This window comes from Bos indicus x Bos taurus, chromosome 14, assembly GCF_003369695.1.
Source record: "Bos indicus x Bos taurus breed Angus x Brahman F1 hybrid chromosome 14, Bos_hybrid_MaternalHap_v2.0, whole genome shotgun sequence".
Classification (NCBI taxonomy): Eukaryota; Metazoa; Chordata; class Mammalia; order Artiodactyla; family Bovidae; genus Bos; species Bos indicus x Bos taurus.
In genome coordinates, this window is record NC_040089.1 from 9194429 (window position 1) to 9199095 (window position 4667).

A 4667-nucleotide genomic window follows, 5' to 3' on the forward strand; every position below is an offset into this window, starting at 1 on the left:
AAAGATAAATATAAGAGTCAGATTAGATAAAGTCTCCAGGGAAATAAGATTAGAATTGTGTACTGATCAGGGAAGAAACTTGGATTCTTCTCAGGAAGTCACCTGTTATCTGGTCCTGAATCTTCATCTTAGAGATGATCCTGTCTTTGGAGATCAGGCTTCGGGTGAGGATTTGGCCTGAAAATCTTGATCCAGTAGTAAACCCTCCAGGTATTTTCTTCTCTTCAGTGATTTGAGGTTATCATGTTTCCTGGAGGATCAAAGCAACACATCTGTAAGTTAGAAACTTAGTTTTAAATCTTCTTAACTGTGAGGTTTGTGGCTTTGGACCTAAGAACATTCACTGGCTGGTAAAATAATATTCTTTAGGTAAATTATGCATGATGTTGTAATACTGCTCAAAAGAGACTGCTTCTGCATTCCTGTAGCTAATATGTTGCCAAAATGTCACTTAAACTGCATTCCTAAAGAAATGCATGAGATTATTTCATCATTAATAAGACAAACTGTATGAAGCAAGCATATGAAAATTAAATTATAGAAAGAGTATATGGAACAATATTTGGGACTAGAATTCAGAAAATAAAATTTATACAACCCGTGGACTTCCCTGGTGGCACAGTGAACAGGAATCTCCCTGCCAATGCAGAGGACAGGGCATGGTTTCAATCCCTGGTCCAGGAAGATTCCACATGCGGAGCGCAACTCAACCCCTGTAACACAACTACCAAAGCCCTTGCTCTGCAATGAGAGAGGCCATTGTAACAAGAAGCCCAGGCACCGCAACGAAGACCCTGTGCAGCCAAAAATAAATGATTTTTTTAAAAAGCCTAAAATGAAGAAAATGACCCTAAATATTTGACAAGATGATGTTCTATCCCTTCCCCAGTGAATCGGAACATAGTTAAGCTCCCGCTGTGCCTGACGAGGACGGGGTACTTTACATGGAACAGAAGGTGGGTGGGGCTTTCTGAGAAATGGAAGGGTAACCAGAGTTTCTGGGAAGCTTGTGCAGGGCAACCACACACTCAGACGGAGAGCTCTGTATTTACTAAATAACTCTTGTGGTGACAGGAGGCAAGAGGTGATGAGAATTTAAGTCCGAAACAATGAGGAAGCATTTCAGTTTGGCAGCATTTCATTACTTTGAGTCGAATTCTTTGACCTCTCTGGCTTACCAGCATACTCAGGTCACAAAGCTGTTAATTCTGTTATTTCAGGTACCCATACCAGCCTGACCAGCTGGCACTAAATTAATTTAAAAAAAGAAAATAGGCATATTTCTGATAATAGCAACCCACTCTGTTTGTTTCTCCCTTTCTCATTCCTCTCCTGATTTTTTTCCTTTCCTCTTTCTTTCCTTTCTTTCTTTCTGTCTGTCTCTCTTTCAACGTTTAGAAGTACTTTCTGATCCATTATTTCAATTCACCTTCAATAAACTCAGGTCAGTAGGGCAGATATTATTATTCCCAGACTGGCCAACAGAGACTGGACTTCTGTCCAAAGTCTCAGAAATGACTGTGGCAGTCTGCATAAGGACCAGGTGATCTAACTTTTGGCTGCTATTGAAAGTAGTAAAACGTAATGGGAAAACACAAACAAACCAAAGCAAATCGAAAACTGGGAGCCAAGAAACAGAGATTCTAGTTCTGGTTGAGGTACTAACTTGCTGTGTGACCCTGGGCAGGTCACAGCACCTCTCTGAGACTGCTATTTTGCATCTGCATTTTGAAGGAGCTGCAGCAGATAGACTGTTTCTTCTCTCTTGGTATAACCTCAACTAGGGGTTGAGAAGAGACTCAGCCTTTCTCTGTATTCTTTTCCCTTGTCTCACAGTACGCCTGAGATCCTGACCTTTCTGCAGGGCTCTAGAGATGCCTTCCTGGGTGGGTTTGATGGCAGCTGAACCCTGTGTTCCTGGTCACTCGTCCAGCAGCTGGCCTGTGCTTGTACCATTTTTTTGCAACCTGGTGATTTTTCCTCTTAAATTTAGGCTTGGCATTTCTCACATGTGAAGTTTGAACTCCACAGGGTATTATTTTTAGACCGATCATTTCAGGAGAAGGCAAAAACCCTGCTCTCTTTGCGTGGATTTCATGAGTCCACAGGAGTATGGAAACAAAAAGCCCTAAAAGATAATTCCACTCTTGAGTGATTTAATAGTTTCTTGGCTCAGCAGGTACCTTATTTTGGTAAATTGGGAGGAAAAATTCCTTTTTTTTTGATAACAAAATTAATAATTCTTTCTTACAAAAAATCAGATCAGATCAGTCGCTCAGTCGTGTCCGACTCTTTGCAACCCCATGAATTGCAGCACGCCAGGCCTCCCTGTCCAACACCAACTCCTGGAGTTCACTGAGACTCATGTCCATCAAGAAAAATAGGAAATACACTGTTGGTGGGAATGCAAACTAGTACAGCCACTATGGAGAACAGTGTGGAGATTCCTTAAAAAACTGGAAATAGAACTGCCTTATGATCCAGCAATCCCACTGCTGGGCATACACACTGAGGAAACCAGAAGGGAAAGAGACACGTGTACCCCAATGTTCATCGCAGCACTGTTTATAATAGCCAAGACATGGAAGCAACCTAGATGTCCATCAGCAGATGAATGGATAAGAAAGCAGTGGTACATATACACAATGGAGTATTACTCAGCCATTAAAAAGAATACATTTGAATCAGTTCTAATGAGGTGGATGAAACTGGAGCCTATTATACAGAGTGAAGTAAGCCAGAAGGAAAAACATAAATACAGTATACTAACGCATATATATGGAATTTAGAAAGATGGTAACAATAACCTGGTGTACGAGACAGCAAAAGAGACACTGATGTATAGAACAGTCTTATGGACTCTGTGGGAGAGGGAGAGGGTGGGAAGATTTGGGAGAGTGGCATTGAAACATGTAAAATATCATGTAAGAAACGAGTTGCCAGTCCAGGTTCGATGCACGATGCTGGATGCTTGGGGCTGGTGCACTGGGTCGGCCCAGAGGGAGGGTATGGGGAGGGAGGAGGGAGGAGGGTTCGGGATGGGGAACACATGTATACCTGTGGCGGATTCATTTTGATATTTGGCAAAACTAATACAATTATGTAAAGTTTAAAAATAAAATAAAATTAGAAAAAAAAATTTAAAAAAAAGAAAAAAAGAAAAAAAAAGAAAAATAGGAAATACAGAAAAGCACAAGGAACAAAATGGAAAAATATGTAACACCACCTTCTGGAGATAACCAGACTTGAGTCATTGGTATGTATCCTTTCTTCCTTTTTGATGTATGTGCACATATGTATTACTCTTTGAGAAAACTGAAGACATGCTATATATATTATTTTATAATACTTTTGTTTTAAAATTATATCAACTTTTTAAAATTACTGCATAATATTTAGTACATGGATAAATTGAATAAATTCAGTACATACTTTAATGCTCAAAGACATTATTTTTGAAGAATGGCAAACATTAATAGCAAACATTAATATCTAAAAATATTTTCTACTCTCTCCCAATGACCATATGCAGAGACTATACTTTTGAATTCAACAAATCCTGTGTCTTATTCTTCCCTTTTAGGTCTATGGAAACTTATATTTCCCAGTTCCCCTTGGGATTAGATGAGGCCATGGAGCTAGTTCTGGACAGAAATGTGAGTGAAAGTGAAGTTTGTTACCTCTAAATGATATATACAGGAAAAAAAAAAAAAAAGCACACCTTTAAGATTTTCCCATCTTTGTTTTCTTGCCATGAAGACCATGGAGACCTTGTTTTGGGATGGTGAAGATGCAAGAGGAAGCATCCTCGATCCCTGAGTCACAGCACAGAGGGATTACTTGGGGAGATACCCAACCTATAGATGATCCTGGATGAAAGAGAAATAAACTAATAGGGGTTAATCTTCCAGATCTTGGATTGTTTGTTTCTAAGCAAAGGGCTAGTCTACCCTCACTGACATCAATCCTATGTAGAAATGATCTAAGATGATTCTTCTCTGACGTTCTTTCTTCTCTGATGTTCTTAAGGTAGAGCAATTTACCGATTATCATTCAGTGCTTTAACTGAGAATCTTATGTGTACACAGAGTATCAGCACTTAAAGTGACATAAAATGGAAAGAGACATAATCCTACTCCCCTACACATAGTCAAATGAGGATGGCATAGATTGCAAAAATTAAAACTATGAAAGTACTCTAGTTGAGGGTGTACAATGTCTTAACAGAATCACAGAAAATAGGATAACTTTGGGGAAGGGTCCCAAGAATTTCAAACCTTGGTTTGGAGGTGACCAGGCGTACGTGCTGGGGGAAGATCTTTTTAGGCAGAGGGACAGGTGTAAGTCCCAGGGATGCCTGTGAAATGGCATGACGTGTTTAGAAACCCAATATGCCCATCAAGAGGGGGCAGAGGACAATGAAATATTATGTTATATTATTTATATGTTATATAATATATCATAATTACATAGGCTACTCACTCTAGTATTCTTGGGCTTCCCTTGTGGCTCAGCTGGTAAAGAATCTGCCTGCAATTTGAGAGACCTGGGTTTGATTCCTGGTTTGAGAAGATCCCCTGGAGAAGGGAAAGGCTGCCCACTCTAGTATTCTGGCGGAGAATTCCATGGACTGTGTAATGTAGTCCATGGAGTTACAAAGAGTCGAA

At 39.8% G+C, this 4667-nt stretch overlaps 1 long non-coding RNA gene across 1 annotated transcript; it reads left to right on the forward strand.

Moving 5' to 3' along the window:
- Positions 1–3166: 3166 nt before the first annotated feature.
- On the forward strand, positions 3167–3912 carry LOC113904097. The gene is made up of 3 exons (XR_003514404.1): positions 3167–3256; positions 3584–3656; positions 3760–3912. It is a non-coding gene; the product is annotated as an uncharacterized LOC113904097 (long non-coding RNA).
- The last annotated feature ends 755 nt before the right edge of the window (positions 3913–4667 follow it).